The sequence below is a fragment of the Nymphalis io genome, chromosome 17, assembly GCF_905147045.1.
Source record: "Nymphalis io chromosome 17, ilAglIoxx1.1, whole genome shotgun sequence".
NCBI lineage: Eukaryota > Metazoa > Arthropoda > Insecta > Lepidoptera > Nymphalidae > Nymphalis > Nymphalis io.
This window is the reverse complement of record NC_065904.1, coordinates 3,139,047-3,162,942: the sequence shown is the minus strand read 5'-3', so window position 1 is coordinate 3,162,942 and position 23,896 is coordinate 3,139,047. Positions and strand designations below refer to the sequence as shown.

General features: G+C 34.7%; 1 protein-coding gene across 2 annotated transcripts in view; it reads left to right on the top strand.

The window, feature by feature from the left end:
• The first annotated feature begins 1,079 nt into the window (after positions 1-1,079).
• Positions 1,080-23,896, top strand: part of LOC126774997 (adipokinetic hormone/corazonin-related peptide receptor variant I) — a 62,853-nt gene continuing 40,036 nt past the window's right edge. For both annotated transcript variants that reach the window (XM_050496703.1, XM_050496704.1), the window contains exon 1: positions 1,080-1,192. The gene's annotated coding sequence lies outside the window, so the exon portion shown is untranslated. The remainder of the gene's footprint in view (positions 1,193-23,896) is intronic.

Here is a 23,896-nt window from a genome sequence, read left to right as displayed (position 1 = left end):
ATTTTGCAGTTACATGATCTATATTTTTTATTATTATTATCTATATTTCTTACATCACCAATGTCAGTGGGCGGTGGTTATCACTTAACCATGTGACCCATTCCTCCGTCCACCTACCAATAACATAAAAAAACAGTGCCGTAGGCGGATTTTTTTTAATGGATAGGCTAACGCTTGACTGTTATCACACCTGATGGAAAGTGAGATACAGTCTAAGATGGAGTGCTAAAGGAATAAATAAAATAATAAACGGATAAAGGAAGGCTCCGGTGCGGTGTTGTATTGACAAAAAATCTCGTATTTAATCTTCGTCGTTTATATTCGTAATTAATTTATTAACATACTATTCATATAAAAATGTGTCATTTTGTAAAATAAACTGTTTCTTTACGCTTCGGGACGGAAAACACATGAAAACAAATGACGAATTTCTTCGTGATGAGAATTAAAAAAGTATACACAATTTGGAATATGGAAATATAGTTTAAAAAACGAATGTTAAAATCGTTCTTTTAAAGGTTAAAATTTTTTTAATGAATTTTATTTTGAAAAATCCAGACTATTGAATACACAAACATGTTTTGTTTAAGTTTTCAATTATTCCAACAGTAACAGTAACAGCCTGTTAATGTCCCACTGCTGGGCTAAGGCCTCCTCTCCCTTTTGAGGAGAAGGTTTGGAGCTTATTCCACCACGCTGCTCCAATGCGGGTTGGTAGAATACACATGTGGCAGAATTTCAATGAAATTAGACACATGCAGGTTTCCTCACGATGTTTTCCTTCACCGTTAAGCACGAGATGAATTATAAACACAAATTAAGCACATGAAAATTCAGTGGTGCTTGCCCGGGTTTGAACCCACGATTATCGGTTAAGATTCACGCGTTCTTACCACTAGGCCATCTCGGCTTAATTATTCCAAAGTATTATATATTTTTCTAGTAGTGTTAATGTAAATATTCACTAACGAATCATTACAAATAAATTGTCAATTAATATATAAAAGATAAAAATGTCCATTCGATGACCGCTATAAGATTAACACTTGGCCCCTGATAAGATGAGGGCGGGCCGCCCGCCCGTTCTTACCCAGTAGCGATTCAACGCGCGAACCTTACTCACGCCTGCTAGTGAAGTGGTAGTGCAGTGATAGTGTTGTGCAACTTGTATCGGATGCCAAAACAATAATTGGTAAGTACATTTAATAACATTTTTCTTTCGGTCCAACAAACAACAAAAATATAGACCATATTTAATAAAGTATATAAGTTTTTTATTTTAAATTTCGCGCTTATTTACCAAATAAGAAGATGTTTCCTATAAATGTTCGTAATCGTCGGGTATATCGGTAGTTGGCATAGTTCTTAGGTCAAGGAATATTAGTTTACGTACGCTTTTTGATAACAATGTTTTTTCTGTAAAAAGTTTATATTTATTTGAATTACATTCGAATTTTATTTTTTAAACAAATTTATTTACGCTAACTCATTTTAAACGAAGTTTTCACATCAAAAGAATTCCTTTTTACCCTTACTGCTGTATCTCTCACGGGTTCAGCCAATTACAACTTTTCAATAAAACTTAGACCTCACAACGAAGTTGAGAGATCGAATGTACGATATTGAGATTTGGTAAATACAAAAGTGCCTTTTCTGTCATTAGAGTTGTTTAGTTCTAGGTGTTTACACGTACGCAGAAAGTTATTTAAATATAAAAGCTACGGAGCTATTTAAAAAAGTTTAAATAGGTAGGATTATAAAGAGCACTTAGTTAGCAATAAATGTGGTCGAATATGATTTTAAAACCGTATTTATAAGATCAATACCCAGAATCATGTGATCATTAGATCAATGAGCTAAGTGAAAGACTTAATTATTTGATTTCTTGTTGAGAGCGATTAGGATTGTTTAGGATAGAAAAGAGCTGATTCTGGAAGAATAAATTATACGATTGAAAGTCACCTGAATAAAAAAAAAAACCGAATAATTTCGTAAAAAGTTATTATGAAATATAGTTTATTACTTTATCAATATATTATGATTTCATTAAAAACTCGATTATTGGATCATATATACACAAAAAATCAACAAAAATCGGTCAGGGGGACATAATCATCATTATCTGTAACTCTATTGTAACTCTAGTGTAACTCTATTACGCGGCGCACGCCGCAGTGAAATCGCCGTGATTTTTTCTGATATCTTTAACAATCATCAAATTTAAGAAAATTATCCAAAGCAAAAAAAAAACGATACACCTAAACCTTCCTCTTGAACCACTTCGTCCATTGGTGAAACCATATGAAAATCAGTTGGGTAGTTTTTAAGTTTATCATGTTCAGATAGACAGACAGACGCTGCGGGAGGACTTTGTTTTATAAACTGTAGTAATGCTTAAGAATTAAAGTTACAAAGACAAGAAGAAGGTATTTTTACCTTTATTTTATTTTATTTATTTAAGTCTACTTACTCCTTGTATGATTATGTTGTGCAATAAAAAAAATATAAAACAACAATAACATTTATTTATTTATTTACAAAATGTAAGTAAACATTACAGGTTTAACCTAAAGCATTTACTTATTTAATTAAGACACTTATTCCTTAATTATTATTGTATGTATGTATTCCGCTGCCGTTTTGCGAAATACAGCAGGTGATGAGTTAAACAAGTCAAGGCTTGGATTCGAGGCCAGGACACCATTGAGCAAAGTCAACGTGCGTATCAAAGGTGACTGACTCACCAGTACCAATCGACAGCCAGGCACCGCAAATAGCTTGTGTCGACGAGCGCGAGTGTATTTGTCAGGAACGTTCAATGATATTAGCTCTAACACTGAGGGATTGAAAATGGTACCCCTGAGTAACAGGAAGAAATAGCTTAGCAAGGCCGTATGTCGTCGCACTTCGAGGGAATCGTATCCTGTCATTTCTTGTATAAATAAACTAGGATAACAATAAGGATACCCTACGAAGAATACGTATTGCTTGTGGTAAAGCCACCTCAAGAATTTCTTTTGGAGTTTCTCCACCATGAGTTTGTATTTTACCTCATGTGGACTCCAAATAACTGAGTTACTTTCTAACGTGCTTCTGACGAAACAGTTGTACAAAATTTTGACCACAGCAACACTTTCAAGGTATTTTGACTGCCTCAAAACAAAACCTAGGGATTTGTATGCCGTTTTTGTAATATTGTAAACATGGTCGGTAATGCTCAGGTTATTACTCATCAAGACTCCTAAGTCTTTGATAGTAGATTGCCGCCCTAGAACAACGTCGTTTAAACGATAGTCATATTCGACTGGCATGTTTGCGCGTGTGAATGATATTATAGAGCACTTTTCATCATTAAACTTAAGTCTATTCCGCTTACTCCATTCTTCAACATTTTGGATGTCTTTTTGTAACATCAAGCAATCCGATGGCGTTTGGATTTTTAAGAATAATTTCAAATCATCTGCAAATAACAAACTATGAGCTGCACTAACAGCATCAGGCAAATCGTTAATAAAAATCAGAAACTCAAGAGGCCCTAAATTGAAACCTTGACCTATTCCGGAAAACGTAAAATACGGTTCTGAGAGTTGTTCATTAAACTGCACATACTGCCTCCGGTTACGGAGGTAACAAGGCAGGAGTAAATCCGGCGGCTGCAAATTTACGGAGCAATAAGTCGTTATCGACCGTATCAAACGCCTTCCGGAAATCAAAATATGCAGTGTCAACTTGAAAGCCCCTATCCACCGCCATAGCAGTGTATGAGTAAAATGATAATAAGTTACTCGTAGTCGAGCGACCATAACAACATAAAACATGACATTTTGAAATACTAATAATTTGTCGATAAAATATATTATCTTTTATTTACAAACACTTTTTGCTCTGTCTTGTGAAATAAAAACAATTCGCAAGAGTATTCGATTAAATACGCGAGTTATAGGTGCGTATAATGCGCATTATACGCATCAATGATTTCAAATATTTCGTACTTTATATAAGACTATTAACCCATGGTGCGACATTTACCGTATTAATCTTAAAAAATAATTATGCAATACAATAGAAGGTTTAGTTTCTTAAGAGAAGGACCTTTGCCTAGAAATGCAATATTTATAGCAATTATTAAATAAATAAACTTGGTAAAATCATGATTCATGGTTGTTAAAGTCAATATAAAAAAAGTCAATTAATAAATATTTTATTAAGATATATACTATAATTATCTGTGATATGAACTCTTAAACTCAAGAGTCTTGGGTTAGCTAGACTACGTGGATGTGGGCGAATATTTTATTAAAAAAATACTGTACATATAATGATCGCGTGAAATGTCGGTAGTAGTATTTTGGCATCATTTCATTATTGAATAATAAGTTTCTCTGGATAAAAGTCAATCTATCATTGGTGAACATAATAAGTTACGAGTACTTCGAACAACTCTTCATGTTCAAGTTACGTAGAAGTCTTTTCAAGACACAATGCGTGCTACTAGTTATCTTTGCTATTTTAAAGATAGTCAGAACATAAATAAAGTATAAAAATTAAGAGCGCTGCATTTTTCTGACCTGGTATGCATAAATATAATAAATTTGTACTAGTGTGTTTTATACGAGTAAACATTTATTACACTTATGTATGTATATATGTACTTACGTTTGTCTAATCTCAAAACTGATGACATTTTTTTATCATAGTAGGCTACAATTTTATTTTACAATAGGTCGACCCGACACAGAATAAAAGACGTGCATCACATATTTTTTAAGCGATACTTGCATCAAGTTTGTCTACTTCTTTAAAAATCTACGTAAAGTTAGTAAAATAAAGTAACAACCCATGTTGGGTTAAGGCCTGCTCTCCCTCACGATAGTATGCACAAGCGATCACGTGACGACAACCGTAGAGACGGTTTTTAGTGAGTATTACGGTGTACTGGAGTTCCAAGCCCCGATGAGTCCCACATACTTCATGTGGGTGAAACGCGTAAATGCGTTTTTCCAGCGAAATATAAAAAAAGAAAGAAAAGGCGTGCTATGCCATTCGAGGAGAAGGTTTGGAGCTTTTTCTTTCACGCTGCTCCTTTACGGGTTGGTGGATACGCAGGTTAACTTTTAAAAAACCTTTCATGTACGACTAATGTAAAGAACGTCATTTAAAGAAATTACGTGTATTTAAATTGTATGAAATTCGATAAAATTTTATCAAGCTTCGAGCTCGAAGAAGTCCTCTGTAGCATTTCAGTAGTACACTGAGATCGAGTCACCCGGACATATAGCCTTTTAAGTAACTGAATTATTATTAATGGCGCGTCTTTGACATATGGTGAAATATTATGACACAGATAATATATCATCACACGACCGATTATATGTTTTGCCGTCGAAATGTGTCTCGAACACTTATACATTTTTGTTTGTACGTCGCATGTATCAATAAAGACTACTGTGTATATAATTTTTTGGTCTTACATTCAGATGACACGACGAATCAATTGGCTACTTGATACATAACTTGACTACTATTAGACGCACTGCACTACAAGAATTGTAAGTCATTATTTACACCGTCACTGTTCTGCCAACAATGTGATCTAAGATGTTATGCCTGGAAATACACCAGCTCACTTACCCCTCATTTCCACTAACTCGTTCCGCAAGATGCTACCTGCTTCCACCTCCGTACCGTAGCTAATTTAAGTAATAGCTTAAGTGCTCAGGGCACTGACGCCACCGATCTGGTCACCTAAGTGATCCTGTGGCGTTGTACAGTGTTGGAGAAGGAGCCGATGTTAGTGAAACGATCATAGGATCCTGTTATCGAACAATGGGAAGGATGCTTAATGTATTATCCAGGGGAAAAAGCTCATCTACTTTGAAACCGTAACACATTAATACAAAGAATTGAAGCTTTGATATCTCGATCACATAATGAGAAACCGAAAATACGACCTACCACAACTCATCATACAGGGCAAGATCCAAGGAAAAGGAAATGTGTGGGTCGACGAAGAACATCTTGGCTGAAATTCCTACGCCAATGGTTTTGAAAATCCACTCGTTCCTTATTCAGAGCCGTGACATCAAAGATACAAGTTGCCTTAATGATCGCCGACCTTCGAAAGAAGATGGCACTTTAAGGAGAAGAATTGATGATTGGTTCGCATAAAGCTTTACCGGCAATCAGTATTGTAGTTATCTAAGTATTTCTATAGACACAGAAAACAAAATTACGTAAAATACTTTGCCAGATGAGTGCGAATAAGGTTACATTACTTTTTAATAGAATCATAATATAGCAAAGTAAATAATCCGATATACTATTTTTTAAGATTTATCTGAACTACGAAAGTTGAGAACTTATAAATTTTATTACAGAATTTTGTAATATCGTTTGAGATGAATTTTTAGTAGTAAATAGATAATGATGAAATAGAATTGATGTCCTGACCAATTTTGGATATGACGGCCATTCTCAAGGAATAAATCCTACAATAAGAGATGCTAATAAGAGTGCAGTTTACCCCTTTTCCCTCATTCTCAAAATCCGATATGACGGAAAATCACAGTCATCAAAGAGTTCAGGCCAACGACTTAACGTGCTTTTCTAGGCACGGAAACTGCACTTCGAAACACTGGACTGCTACTGAGAATTCTTGACAGAAAGACTCAACAACTTTTTATTAGACCGACCTGGTGTTTGAACCCAGAATTTCGCAATTTGCGGCCCAATAAGTAAACAAACAAGGTAGTCGTAGCAATAGAATAATAAAAAAAAATAGAGCTCGAACAAAGATTTATCACCAAATGATGATTTACAACCATTTTTTACAGTACATGAAAAGTTTATTACTGACTGATATTTAGTATACCTTTATCTGTTTTCGTTGAGCGGTTTATGTATAACAAACATATTTTAAACTTAATTTTTAATAACAGAATTATAATAAAACATTTTGAGACAGCTTAGAGTAGAAGTAACTACATATATTGCATGCTCATTTTCTTCGTCATTAATAAAACCAGCACTAATTTGTAAATTAGGTACATACATGTAAAGTAAACATTCATTTGGCGTAAGCATTAAGTTACGTTCTTTTCCTTTTTTCGATACCATTATGTATATTTAGAAAATTATGATGAGTTTTTCTTTCTTAAATTTAAGTCATATTGTACACGGTCGCGACAATACCCAGAAATTGCTTCCATTACGGGTTTGTTACATTTAAGTAATGCTGCTTTGGTAAATATTTATAAGAAAGCTTTTATTTTGTTTTGTAATTCGTACTTAACTAATATTATAAATGCGACAGTAGCTATGTATGCCTGTCTGTTACGCTCTCACGTAACGTTTTAATCTAATATCGATTATGTAAAATAAGGGATGCGTGCTGAAATTTAACTTCTAAATTTCACAAACCCTGGATTGAGCAAATAACAGTTACTTAGTTTTCCGTCGAGAAATTCTCAGCATGTAAAGCCATCTGATTTTTTTCCGATCTTGTCGGATGCTGGCACGACGGATTATGAGAATGTAGGAAAACATTTTGTACATCCTTATATACAAAGTTTTCGTGAAAACGCCCGACTTAAGCTTATATTGTTTTTATTGAATATAGTGTTGCTTTTGACTTCGTGAAAATGTGAAACTTATTCAGTGCCCAGTCACTCCAGCTTTAAAGAAATTGAGATATCATATAGCTTAAAGCTACATATAACCATAATATAAAACTTGTATCCATCCTGAACCTATTATAATGTGACAGTTATATATCAATCGGATAAGCAGAAAACTTCCTCATATATAATATTAGTATCATTTGCTTAATGCTCTTTTTTCTAATGTGTTTATAAGATTGCATTTACAATAAATACAATAAATCCGCAGCTCACTGGTTTCAGAATATTTCCTCACACGAGTTGAGGCGAATGGAATATTTCATTGATGTATTATTAGCAATAAAGCCTATAACAGTCGGATTACTGTGATCTCATTGCTATTGATTTTTGCCAAGAAATGGATATGAATTATACTTCTTTTAAAACTATTTCAATATACAGAGCAGGAATGGAACGGGAATTTTGTTTTTTAATAATAACGTTTTCTTGCCAGCATCTTAGCTGATGATTTGTATATTTAATTTAATATACATAATATTAAATATATGATTATATTTTATGTATGATATAATTAATGTAGTTCAACAAGTTATTATTTGAAATTTTAAATTAAATAAATTTAAATGAAATATTTTTCATAGAACAAATAAAGCTCTACTAAACCCTAAATCTATACGCTTAATTTATTTTGCGTATTATTTAGTTTCGAAATAATTTTAGTTTAACTCTTCTTACGATTAGAATTAAAGTCCGAGAAATCAAATCTGAACAAAGACTATTGAGCTTTGCGAGTAATAAAGGAGCTTTCAAATACAGTTTACAGTTGATAATTCATAAAAATATGCGATGCGATCTGTACAGCTATTCTGGAAGAATGGTCAGAATGTGATATATGATATTGAGTGTAATAACGTGGTAATAATGAACGGCCTTACTAATATACATTGTTTTGCGGGTGATTAGTTAAACTATGCTTTGTCTTCTTCTTTCGATAGTAAAATCAATAATGAAAGAAAGAGCGAAATCAGAGTTCAACTGAAAAGCCCCTAAGCAACGCTTATAAGTAAGGCCGTAAGGCGTCAAATTGCATGTCACCAATAGTCGGTTTTCGTTATTTCACGAGTGAGATCCAAAGTACAAGATAATAACGCTGCTGTACGTATTGGAAGATAATTTGAGACATGTGAAATATTAATAGAAATCTTTGCCTTACTCAATAGTGGACATTTATTGGATGTATGATTATTAATAAATTGTTTAAGGGTCACCTTATCCAGTAGATGCGATTGTGTTTTAAGCGATATAATTTGCTAGTATATAGTTATTAATTGTCCCGAAACAATGATTTTGGTTTAACATATCATATGTTTAAAATTTTCTAATAATTCAATAATACAGGTCAATAATAATAATTTCATAAATAGAAACCATAAATATAATACAGTTTCAAATGGTTTATTAGTGTGTATTGGTGTTGTTATTGTAAACCAAAATATATTAGTTCGTAATAACAACTAGACTTACGTACAACAACAGTGTGTTCAGAACGATCAAACTATAAGATAATATTATCTTCAATAATAAAAATAATATATAACAATCAAAATAAACAAATAAATCACCGAAAGTTACCGTTTAATACTTCACTTTTATAATAATTAAAAAATACAAAGATAGACATTGAAGTAAGTTCATTGAACGCAAGGAAAATAACAATTCAAAATCGTATTAGCAATTATCGATGATGGTGATGATGGGTCGAATTGCTATGTCTAATGTTTTACAATGAAACGCATATGACGCAAAAAACGTATAGCGTATAGCGCTATTATTTTATATATTACATGCATAGATACTCTAAGATTTCATCCCATTTATTATTATTACGTCAAAACTGCGTGGAAGTTTCTGTAAAACGTTCATTTCTTAAAATGCTTTTATTTTTCTTAGCCATTTGATATTTATATGATTGGACGTTTCTCTGAAATTTCGCATTGTTAGAACCTTCGAGATCAAAAGTCTTTGATTTCTATAAATTTGGCTGACTTTGTTAGTACAGACAACAAAACAGTTTTTTTAAGTTTCATCCCTTTTGAAATATTTGAGGTAAACAAAACTTAAGTATTCAGACCACGGGCAAAGTCGCGGGCTTCTGTCAGGGGGATAAGTGTTAGGCGTAAAAAATAGCCTTTGCTTTTCTTAGGGTCGAAGCTTGCTTCATAATTTTTTATCAAAATCATTCAGTGGAGACGGCTGTTGAACCAGTGCCGGGGGAATCTGTATTGACCTGCCGGACAGGGAGACCCGAAGAAACGGCTGTTCCGCTGGCCACCCGTGGCAGAGTACAGGGGCCCAAGTGTACCTAACCAGCTCGCGAGGCTGCCCCACTAGGCCACGCATAATCTCGGTGTGGACCGTCGAGACCCGTTGGTGAGCGGAAGGTGGGGTCCCGGCGGCCACGTCCGGAGGAGTTCATAGGCGCTTCCGTCCGGCGGATCAGTATATTTTCCCTTCTGGCAACCACTTGGGGAAACACGCCTCCACACTTTGCCCATCCCTATCGTAGCAATACGTCGCTCGTTTCACGTCTTTTTTTTTCCATTTTATTTTTTTCCAAATGGTAGCGCAACAAAGAAGAAATAACTGTCGTTTAGCGGTGCACACCCCCACCGTACCTACGCTGTTTGAGGTCGAGTTCTCTAACATCCGTGGACTCCACGCTAACCTCAACTCTGTCCACCATCGTCTCGAGACAGCACGGCCAGCAATGATGTTTCTCACGGAGACACAAATACTCCGTCCTGCTGATTCCAGCTACCTTACTTATCTTTGTTGTCGCCGACTGCGCTGTTGGAGGACCCCTTCTTCTCCATGTTGGTGGTACGTGTGCACCTGGTTCGTCAGAGTCGAGTCTATGTGTGACTCTACAGATCCCACTATGGTGACTTGCAGACAAGCCGATTATTTGACCATCTCGGTCGGGTGGCATATGCACCCGACTGAGATGGTCAAATAATCTTTTGCAAGAGCAGTTTCCTAACGCGGAATTGGTGTTATGGAGCATTTTAATGCTCACTATGAATCATGGTTGAACTCCCTCAAAACTGAACATGCTGGAAGGACTGCTCATGCTTTCGCTCTCACTCATGACTTGATCCAACTTGACTAGTTGATCAGCCCACCAGGATCCCAGACATTGATGGGTAAGTGCCTTCTCTACTGGACCTTCTGCTGACTTCTCACCCGGTGGAATATCAGGTTAAGGTTCAAGCTCCTCTTGGTTCTTCGGATCACAGCCTGATATCAAAGTGCCACAGGCCAAGCTGTCACCACCAGCGGTATGCAAACGTCATGGTTGGCACTATAAGTCGGCAGATTGGGACGGTATGCGCGATTACTATGAGTCAGTTCCTTGGAAGGAACGCTGCTTCAGTGGGAATGACCCGACAGCTAGTGCCGCTGCTGTTGCTGATGAGATCATGTTGGGAATGGAATACTACATTCCTAGCTCAGAACTCATAAATAGAGGTACGCGAAACCGTTGGTTCACTTGTGAATGTGCCGATGCTGTATCATCTAAACAGGCGGCATATGGTACATGGATCAACGGCTGCGTTAGCGGGGCATCTAACATCGACTTACTGAAAGCAACCTAAAACAAAAACTCCAAATCCTGTAGGAAGGCATACTCAAGAGTAGACGCACAGCGCGTTGTAACGGATTGGGATGACCTTGTTTCGTATCCTAGGGGCTCCCGTAGCTTCTGGCGTCTGACAAAGTTGGTGCAAAACAATTTCGTTGTACGGAAGTACGGAATGTATGGAAAGCTAGCAGTCCTGATGGAATACCAGTCATAGTCTGAAGAATTGCGCAGCGGAGTTGTCTCCTGTGTTAACGCGCCTATTGCAACTTTCTCTCTCTTCAGGATGTATGCCTGTGTGTGTTGTGATATAGGCTTGGAGAAGAGCTAATGTGCATGCGGTTCTCAAAAAAGGGAATCGGTCTGACCCGGCAAATTATCGGCCAATAGCTATCACTTCAGTGCTTTGTAAGATAATGGAACGGATACTTAACAACCAACTGATCCATTACTTAGGAAATCACTGTCTAATTAATGATCGTCAGTACGGGTTTCGACTAATACGGTCCACAAGCGTACGTAACACACCTCTGGGGTGAAGCCATCGACAAGCATGGGTAATCGTTGCCTTTCAGCCTCAATATCTCCAAGGCTTTCTACAGAGTCTGGCACAGGTCTTCTCTCCAAGCTGCCGTCATACGGTCTGCCTGATCGGATAGCCAGCTTCCTGCATAAGCTTAGCCTCCGAGTCTTAGTTGATGGTTGCGCTTTTCACACACACACACACACACACACACACACACACGCGCGCACACACACACACACACACAATTCCCTGTAGTGAATGCTGGGATACCACAGGGATCTGTGTTATCCCCCACACTTTTTCTTTTGCATATCAATGATATGCTCTCCCTTGGGAACATACATTGCTATGCAGACGACAGTACAGTGCATGGGGGATGCCACGGACGCGCAGTAGCTGGGCGAGCTGAGCTCTCCTCAGCGGGTGGGTCTTTGAAATCGATAGGACGTTAGAACTCATCACTAAACGGGGTTCTGATAATCTTGATCAGTTCAATGCCAAGAAAAGACAAGTATGCGCTCTCACAGCGAAAAAGTCACCATTTTTCCCTCTTCCCTCCCTCTGTGGCACTACGCTGGAGATAAAAAAACAAAATCGCCATGCAGGGAATTGACGTTCGGTGCGATGTTAGTCCAAGGGATTACATCGAGGCTGTTATAAAAACAGCTTCGCGGAAACTCGGAGTCCTGAATAAGGTGCGGTGTTTTTTCACGCCACAACAACTGTGCCTGTTGTATAAAATACAGGTACGGTCTTGCGTTGAATATTGCTCGCACCTTTGGGATGGCTCCGCTAGGTACCTACTGGAGGCCTTGGATCGACGTCTTTGTTGTTGCGACGACGGCCTTGGTTGCAACGACGTGCGGTTCGCATTATTGATGAGAAATAGCAGCGCTGAGCACTTTCTATCGACTGTATCACGGCGAGTGCTCTGAGGAATTATTGTCTCTAATTCCTTTACAAGTCTACGCGTGCTGGCTCTCGATGTCACCGCTTAAATGTGACATCAATTACACCGCGCACGAAGAAATTTGGCAACTCCTTTCTTTGTCGCACTTCCTAAAAATGGAATTCTTCACCAGCTCACGTGTTTCCTTCCTCTTACAACCCGGGTTCCTTCAAACGAGGCGTGAAGAGGCATCTTGCGGGCCGGCACGGCGGGGGCGGCTAGCGCAGAACATTTTTTCCGACTGCACTCGCCGTCGTTGCGTTTGGTCTCTACTAGCACTTACCATCAGGTGGAGTAGAGTCATTTGCCTTCCTGGCAAATGACTACTATATGATTAAAAAAAAACAGACAGAGTTACTTTTGCTTTTATAATGTTACTACTAGATTGTGTAATACAACACAAATATTTTATCCAATTTCGTTCTGGGCCTTTTGGGAGCCTTTTTAGAATGAAGTCTTGGTTTTGGCAATGTTTTAAGGTTATTTATAAAAGCCACGTACAAACATGCATTCGTTTTATAGTTCGTGGGCAGCTCTGTTCTTATCGTGTCACGCCATTGATTATATTAAAGGCAGTCAATTCTTAAATGTCAAACCTATTAAGAAATATTTCTGATCTTATTATTGATGACACATAAACTTATTCTATAAATTAAATAAATTAAACTGTTTTGCTCTGATGTTGTGACGTATGAAATTGTTTTTTTTTTTTAAATATTAGTCACGTAAAGACAGAGAGGGTACCGCTGGTTTTATAGTAAGTATTCCGATGGTCGGGGCGCATTAGGCGTCTTGGGCACCGACGAGTCCCACCCAACTTCACGTGTGGGGAACACGTAACGCTTACGTTTTTCAGCGATAAAAAAAAGGTTTTTAAGATTTATTGCATTTGAAATAAAATGTTCCGTTAATCATATTAATTCGTAACTACTAAAACTATCTGAGTGTAGGTTTATTTAATTCTCGACACGTTTATATGAAAAGTGTCAACCAACAAAATTAGGTTACATCTGATAACTTATTTATACGGGTAGTTTTGTATTTTCTAGCTTAGTTTTGCTCTGAGAAAATAATATTGAAATGAAATACTTAATTTTACGCATTTTTATTCGTAGATAGTAATTTATTGATTTCAAATTAAAAAAAACTGCTCATATACAGGTTTTACATCTCTTCGCGATCACTAATTTATTAAATAAATGTAATTACTGGCATGTAATATAAATGTATATACGTGTAGACGATCCTTTAACATTGATGTCTCCATTTCATTCGATGAGAAATAACCTTCAAGCAATAGACACAATTGATCCATTATTGCCGAGGCGGACAGTGAATATATTTTAAAACAAGATAAAATTTCATCAATCTCTCGAAAACTCCCTGGGCAATGAATGCTTTTATCATTTTGTTTTTGCGATTTATTTGTGTACGTTTTGAAGCATGTTTTATTCGTGACAATTAATCTGACACAATAATTGAGTGATTACGTTTTGATAGAACTTTTTTGCACTTGTTATTAATTATGCAAGATTACTATAACTGTGATAAGTAGTTATATGATTTTTATTTATTGGATTTATAAAATATACCTTTCTTGTACTTTTTTTAAAAAAAAATGATTAAGTCTTTTGTATTTTTTTTTAATTTGTAACATTGAACATTGAAACATATTTTTATAATAAATATATAATTAAGACAGATTCTTAAAAAGAATAACTGTAAAAGTTTCTTTTTTAGGATTAAAAATTACAGATTTAGGTACTAATAGGTCTTTAGGTACACAAAGGTCGACGTGACCTTAAATTAGTCAGTAAATTGAACGATAATGGTGCTTAAAAAATTTCCCGTTTATATTCGAATGCGGGATTGAAATAAATTTGCCATTGTTCATTGGAAAACATATTTTTTACTTCGAGAAAATTGGTATACATTTTACTATATACCTAAGAATACACAAGTAGTATTGCTTATTATATTCCGAACTATTTTTTATATTTATTAACTCTTAACTATATATACTTATTATGCAAAAAGAACAATAAATTCATCTTTATTATATAATTTCTCTTTTATATATAGAAAGAATATAGAAAAAAATCCATATTACGAGTATATTGTATATTGGTATACATTTTGACCAACATATTAGATATTAGCTATTCCGAGAAATTCGAAAATGAAACTTTTATTTTTGAAATATAATGCTATATGAATATAAAAATTACAAATATAAAAGATAAATTCCTGAAAATTGTGTAAAGGCGTATTATGTAACGAAACCTGCGTTATAATTACTGAAATGCCCCTTAAATTAAATAATTAACGAACTGGTTTAATTGGTAGGGTTCAAAGGGATTCGATTATAACCTTTTGGTAGGTTTTGGAGACACGATTCTTTTCGTAGCCTGAGATATTCTTAGACTGATTTATGAGTGTAAATATCAAGGGTGGATATAATATATCAAATCGACTATTTCGTCTGCCACTTTTGCACACATATGTGTTCCATGGTAGTGAGCAAACCGTACCGTACCGTAACAGCCTGTGAATGTCCCACTGCTGGGCTAAAGGCCTCCTCTCCTCTTTTTGAGGAGAAGGTTTGGAGCTTATTCCACCACGCTGCTCCAATGCGGGTTGGTAGAATTCACATGTGGCAGAACTTCAGTGAAATTAGACACATGCAGGTTTCCTCACGATGTTTTCCGTCACCGTAAAGCACGAGATGAATTATAATCACAAATTAAGCACATGAAAATTCAGTGGTGCTTGCCCGGGTTTGAACCCACGATCATCGGTTAAGATTCACGCGTTCTTACCACAGGGCCATCTCGGCTTTTGTGAGCAAAGAAGTGTGTGAAATGGATAACGCGTGTGTATGCATGCCTGTGAATTTAGGGGACTTTTGAATGCCTTAAAGTATAAACATGGAACGAATATAGTATGTAGGATACGGAGACACAAACACAAGTGCACTGTTTAAACCTTCAATTCAATAATCCGATGGAACGGTCAATCTGACGCGACTGGAATGAATTAAGCACATGAAAACTGGTACTTGTCCGATCTTAAGTCCCGGTTAATTTTACGTGCTCCACCCACTGGGCACTTTTTGTTAAAATGAGTTAACTAAAATTAACCAATGCGAGATAAAAAAACAGATAAATATTCAAATTAATACAATATTATGCTGATTGAAGAAATATTTAAAAATACTTATTATAGTTGTTACATAACTAATTAGACTCAGATTTACACCATTTTTACCTTATATTTTTACATTATTAATAAATTATGTATCTCTTTATTAATACAATATAATTTTCCTAACAGTTAATATAACTGGTTGTACAGTGTGCGGTTTTCTAAATTAGTTTAGAAATTTCAACGTGTATTCGGTCTTGCCGCATAAATATTTTACTACGATTACAATAATTTCTTAATAAACCGATGTTAGGGATTAATTTGGGTATTAATTGGCCTTAAAGAACTTTGTCTTGCGTTATCAAATGTCAATTTCAAGTTATATTTAATTCAATATGATTTTGTGCGAAATATTAGCAATATTACGTTGATATTCAATATAATTATTTGTTCAAAATAAACTTAAAAATAACTAATGAACTATTTATAAACTCTTGAAATTTTTAGCAAGAATTCTAGTAGCATATCCATGTATTTATACAATTTTGTGTGTAAGTATTAATAAGACTAATATAATATAAGAGAGTCGTTATTTATTCCATGTAAACCGTTCCGTGTAAACATGTTATTTATGCCGTGCGTGTCAAAAGATGTATGGATATCCTTTAAAATAGTAGGCGCTGATTTTAAACATGATTGTTTCTCGAAAGGTCAATTTTACGATGAATGCTTCAGAGTGAATTATTCGATAAATCACCCCGTCTTATTGTCTATAGTGGTGACAAAGGCTGGTTAATTATTCTATGGATAATCTTAATTTATATTGAGGATGGAAAGGCTACCTTGGAAATTAGCATCCTTACACGCTGTTTTGGTTTATAAAACAATATTTGTTTTACGTTTATCATATAGTTAAATCGTAAAATATGTATGTATATATTATATAATACCTTAACCAAAAAAAAAACTCAATCTAAAAGCAAGGGTTGACTTGGTCCCTCATAGGAAAACACCTGCCATACTTAGAAAAATAAATGGTCCAAAGTGGTTAAATGAAAATCACCAGTCAATTATATTTAAATTTCAAAAGAAAGACTAAAGACCGATGTATGAACGTAAATATTCCAACAACTCTGGTATCCAAAATTGTATTCATTCCACAACATAGAGTTATACGAAAATTTGAACTGCTACATTGGTTTTTTTTACGCCATCGAAGTCGCTTTGAAATTGTTACTTTTAATATTAAAGATAAAACAAATACACCATTCTTTTTCCTTTTTTGTCTTTATAATTTGATCTTACGTAACAAACAAATGAATCGTGAAAATTCGTCAATTTTATTCTACTAATAATTAATTTAAGCTCCAATTCATATTATTTTATGCTAAATTAATTTCGAGACAAAGAGAAATATTTATTATAATTAATTCCAAATATTTTACCGATTATCACTAACGATATATTTTTTTTAACATTTACATTTAAATTATATAATTTAGTGCGCACTAGTGTACTCATATAAACAGTATATAGAGAATGAAGTTATGTATGTTAAAGATAGTCTATATAAAATAATAATCTATTATTATAAATACTTGATAGTTCAATAAAAGTCAGTTCCTGAATATTAACAATTAATAAATATATTTTACCAATATTATATTACATTTGAGCATCTTTAAATTCTAATTAAAATTATTAAGAGACTGTCATTAAAAACTGATTAAGGTTACCGTTGCCTTTTTATTCTTTAGATATATATTTTTTAAATATAATACAATATATAAGGTGTACTTTTCCATTAACTGTATTAACAATAATTAATAAAAACGGTCAGCACTATATCCTTAGAGTGCCAGTTAGAAATAAATAGTACTGATTATTATATTATAAAGTTTAAGTTGAATGTTCACTTAGATTTGGTTTACTTATATGAAATTATTATATAAGAATTAATTTCTTGTGCTAGTTGGGAACGCCACAACCTTACGATCAATTACGCATTAATTCGCTGTCCAAGGCGACATCTCAATTCAGATCGCTTAACGACTGACATTTTTCGAACATCAATCACCTAGACACTGTTGAACGCATATCTTTTCTAATAAGATAAAAGCACCTTTTTATTGAAATTGAAATAAAAAAATATGTAATGTTTTATTAAATCTATTATTAAATCTCGATCTTACCCAATTCGGTTACACGTCGACAAGTTAGAGTTCCAATATTTGTGTAGGGATTGTGATAAATTGATCTTAAATTGCTATAATAATTATATAAATACCATAGAAAATGAAATAGGAAAACATTCAAAATATTTCTAAACATACTTAAAAAATATTCGAAAAGGTAATTGTTATTACCCGCCTGTTATGTTTCTAAATAATGTGAAAGCATCCGATGTCAACAATATTTGTAAGCTCTTCGATACTCATTTTTCGTCGGTATATGAGTATAATAATATCATTTTGGATGAGTCAAATATCAATAATTTAACCAAGTGTGATGAAATCGACCATTTTATATTTAAATGTGATGCAGTTTACCAAAAGTTAAAGAGACTTGATGTATCTAAAGGGCCTGGACCTGATATTATACCACCAATATTTTTGACTAAGTGTGCAGCACCATTATCTTTAACGCTTACGATGATTTTTCACACAATTAGGAAAAAAAAACACTTATTCCCCGTTTATCAGATTTATACATAAGCATTTCAAAACTAGTAGCCGATCTGGATATTTTCCATAATAGCCTGTCTCAGTTCAAGCGGAACATTTTGAATTACCTAAACAGTTGCCCTAGTTGAAATATCTTGCAATCGACCCAACTTGACTTATTATTCATTAACTTATATAGAAATATGATTTTTTTTGTTCTCTAAATTTTTTTTTACTAAATTAATATGTAAGTTTATATAAATATTCAATCGTAAATTTAATAATAATTTCAAAATATTTTTAATAATTTTAATGATGTTGATGTATTTGTATTTTTATGGACTTGTAATTTTTAACTATAAACTTTATTTAATGATGTTGATGTATTTGTATTTTTATGGACTTGTAATTTTTAACTATAAACTTTATTGAAAGATTATGTATAATGTGATGCTTTTACGAATGATGTGATAACCTATAATTTATGAACATTTGTCAAAAAACCTTTTCAACCTCTATTTAACTGTCTAATTAATGTAACTACTGTTGGTTGTCCAAAATAAAATACACAAATAAATAAAAAATAAAAATTAACTTACAATAAATAAAAAAAGGAAAACAATAATAAGAGAAATTTTACTATTTTCGAAATTTTACTTAAAATATTTAAACTAGTGAATGATTTACATGGGTATAACAATTACTTTTGCAATTTTTCCTCTATACTTTTTTTCGTAAGCAATTATCCAAATATCAATTTCGTCTTATACGCGTCATCAAAACCTTCAAGTACAAGTACAAAAAAAAGTTTCAATTCGATTGGACTTGAACTATAACATACGAACAAAAAGTATTAACTTGTACATAGCCGTTTAAAATACATCAGTGTTATCTTGACATATCTAATGCACTTTCAGCCTTGTAACACAACTAGGCGCTTAATTACACTGACGCGCTAACAATTAACACTTGAACATTGAAGAATATAGTATTACGGCGATGTAGCTACATATCTACATAACTGGCTTTCAACCCCACATGGGGATAAGGTGGAAGCCACGCAAACATGCCAAAAAGATTTAATGAGCAAATTAAAGGTTAAGTAATTGCTAGCCTTATCGTTCTATCAGTGCGAAAGTGACGTCATTTTTTTTTTATAGAATAGGAAGGCGGACGAGCATATGGGCCACCTGATGGTAAGTGGTCACCAAACGCCCTTAGACATTGGCATTGTAAGAAATGTCAACCATCGCTTATTGCCAATGCGCCACCAACCTTGGGAACTAAGATTTTATGTCCCTTGTGCCTGTAATTACACTGGCTCACTCACCCTTCAAACCGGAACACAACAATATCAAGTATTGCTGTTTTGCGGTAGAATATCTGATGTGGGTGGTACCTACCCAGGCGAGCTTGCACAAAGCCCTACCACCAGTAAATCTTCTATTGTATTAGAGTGCTATCTGCCTCGTTGTTCTAGTAGGTAGTTTATAAGGCTGCAAATCTCAAAAGGTCCTGGCTTCAAACGCCAGGGTCAGCCACAAATAGTGGTTGAGTTTTTCTCATCTCCATCAGCCTGATCCATCTTTTTTTCAGGCAATGGAAACCCTCTTTTAAGTGGAATTCTTCACCACTAAAAATGATTGGAGACGCTACAGGATTGTGTCGCAGATCTCTCCTCATGGGGCGAAGGTAATCTCGCCCTCCTAGTATCTAATCCATCTTGTTCGAAGCGTGCACCTGGGATTACGCACACACTTGTACATAATTATAATATATTTTGTGTAGTTAGCTAGTCCTTGAAATTGGTCGCTGTGGTCGAAATTAGTTCAGTTGGACTTCAATTAGTTTTTTTTTAAATATTTGATTCTTTGTTGCTTAAGTAAATATTCGATTTATAACATAAAAATTCTGCAGCGTGTGATATATCATAAGTTTGAACATTTAGTTGTAATATTGTCAGAGAACGGTTTGTGTGTTAAATGACAAGGAATTCAAACAATGAATGTAATTAATATCGTAGGATTGTTACACGGCACATAATATTGCTTTAGCTCAAATTATTACGACTCCGCGGTTTAATAGCAGCCATGTATGGTTCATGTTAGGGCCTTTAATTCAATTAACAATAATACTTAGGATTGTTGTTTCTGGTATGAAGGATGACTGAATACAATTACAATTTGAATCTAAAATGCGATTTAGTAATCATAATAATATTATAAATGTGATAGTCAGTTAGTGGTTACGTTTTCACGTCTTAATGATTTTTGATTTAATATACAGTAACAACCTGTAAATGTCCCATTGCTGGGCTAAGGCCTCCTCTTCCTTTTTGAGGAGAAAGTTTTGAAGTACATTCCACGACGCTGCTCCAATGCTGGTTGTTGGAATACACATGTGGCATAATTTCAGTGAAATTAGACACATGCAGGTTTCCTTACGATGTTTTCCTTCACCGTCAAGCACAAAATAAATTAGAATCACAAATTAAGCACATGAAATATCAGTGGTGCTGGCCCGGGTTTGAACCCACGATCATCGGTTAAGATTCACGCGCTCTTACCACTGGACCATCTCGGCTTTTATCAGCTGTAAGTTAATAGTACATTCTTGATACTCGGATTTACTATTTGGGGCAATTTTCTTATTATAAACGCGTAGGCAATGCCTACGCATCGGAATTGGATTCTATTTTACTTCCTTCGAATCTAGAAGCGGATTCAAGTGTCTGCTACTGATCCAATCGGTTAATCGTGAATTCCAATCGAAAGGAAAATATTAGTTTATTTTCAGATCCTATCAATATTTTTTTATTTTTACATAATAAAAGATATCAGTTTATTATTCGGTGTTAATTTTTATTTTTCTGCTCAGTTTGTCATCTATTTTTTGTTCGGATGCTATTACTCGTCAATATATGATCTTTATTATAAATTAAAAAATGGACACAAGAGTAGAAAAGGAATCGAAATATATTCATGTTATATGTTGTCCTCAAAATAAATAATGAATATGGTATAATTTTGAGCAATAAGGCGAACACTAGTATATCAAAAGGGATACGGTATTTTTAAGTGTTTTTAAAAAAATAATACGATCATATTCAACTTTTTATACCAAAAAAAGAAAAAAATATATATCTACATAACGTGGTACACAGGACGGTGGCCGTAAAGTTTGTCTTTGAATAAACTACATATGTTTCGTCAAAATAGATTAGTTTTTTTTCAAGGATCAAAGGTAGATTTTATTGCATGTATATCGTAGTGTATAGAAAGAGTAACGATAATCCAATAAGTTGTATCGGATCTTTATTATGATATTACAAATCTTCACGTAGTCGAAGAATAAATTATTCTTCCGTATAAAGTTAAACTTATAGTTGTTTTAAAAACAGGATGCTGTGTAAAGAAGAAACCTCAACTAAATGAAAAAAATAAAAATAGTGAATATTGAAACAAAAATTGTCTATTTATATTAACCATATAAACTTGTCTTTAATATATTTCTAATTAATTATATGAAGCCGAGATGGCCTAGTCGTTGGAGCGCGTGAGTCTTGACCGATGATCGTGGGTCCGAACCCGAGCAAGCACCACTGAATTTTCATGTGCTAAATTGTGATTATAATTCATCTTGTGCTTGACGGTGAAGGAAAACATCGTGAGGAAACCTGCATGTGTCTAATTTTATTGAAATTGTGTCACATTTGTATTCTATCAACCCGCATTGGAGCAGCGTGGTGGCATAGCTCCAAACCTTCTCCTTAAAAGGGAGAGGAGGCCTTAGCCCAGCAGTGTGCTGTTACTTATATATTTAACAATATTATATTTAGATTATCAGTCTATATGTGTATACGGGCTAATCTTCCAAGTCGGTTTTAATTTGTTTTAATTCCAATGCTTAATAGTAAATATTCTTATAGTTGTAGTATGTTACGTGATTAGAGAAACGAGTGACGATTCCCTACTAAATTGTATTTTTTTCTTCGAATTAAAATCGAGTTATTCACCGAGTTTACTGGTGGTAAACTCGGTGAACTGCAGTACTTGGTATTTGTTGTGTTCCGGTTTGAAGGGTGAGTGAGCAGTGTATTTACAGGCATAAGGGACATAACATCTTAGTGCCCAAGTGACTCATTGGCGATGTAAGTGGTGGTTAACATTTCTTCCAATGCCAATGTGTCTATGGGAGTTGGTGACCACTTACCATCAGGTGGCCCATATGCTCGTCTGCCTACCTATACTATAAAAAAAAGAGTTGAACAGATTCGTCAAAGTACTTACTTAAAAAGCATGCCGTTGCTAAAGATTACGTGACTATAAGATACAAAAGACGGTCGGCAAAACGTTAATTAGTCGTTTAATTAATTTCTCAAAACAAGTCGACGATAACGCGGGCCAGAGGGTCACCTATACGGACTCTGGAATGTGACTAAGTGTAATCAATACCTATATTGAAAGTCGTGATTGTTGAGTGTGCGGAACATGTAAATTAGGGTTTAAAAAATACTACATCATAATATAAGTTTTATTTATTACTAGCTACCGGTCCCGGCTTTTCTCGAGTTAAATAAAGGTCTAAATAAAATGTTATATCATAATACACAATGTTATATGATATTGGTTTACGCAATAAAGCCAGACGTCATCACAATTATCGTCATTCAATTTCCAAAAACCCTGAATAAATTATACACCAAAACCTTCCGCATGAAACACTTAGTCCATTGGTGAAAACCGTATGAAAAGTCGTTTGTTAGTTTTTGAGTTTATCGCGTTCACGTCAGACAGACGCGGCGGGGATTATGTTTGATATAATGTAATAATTCAGTTATATTATATAACATTTGACTTCAGTACTTACAATGAATGACGCTTCATAAATAACATGTAGGTAGTCAACAGTAGTTAGTACTGGGGTAGAGCTTTGTACAAGCTCGTCGTGGTTGTTACCACCTACGCATCAGATATTCTACCGCGAAACAGCAGTACTTGGTATTGTTGTGTTCCCGTTTGAAGGGTAGTGAGCCAGTGTAATTACAGGCACAAGGGACATAACATCTTAGTTCCCAAGGTTGGTGGCGCATTGGTGATGTAAGCAATGGTGAACATTTCTTACAATGCCAATGTCTATGGGTGTTGGTGACCACTTACCATCAGGTGGCCCGTATGGGCGTCCGCCTTCCTATTCTTTATAAAAACAGTAACACACCGAAGCTAATATATAGGTAGAATAAATATATAGTTTAAAAACATTGAAAGCTGTGACGTAGCAGTATTTACATATGCATTAGTTTAGCTATTACGTCCAAGGTTCTTTATCAATTAAACGGTACCCTGTGTGCATTTA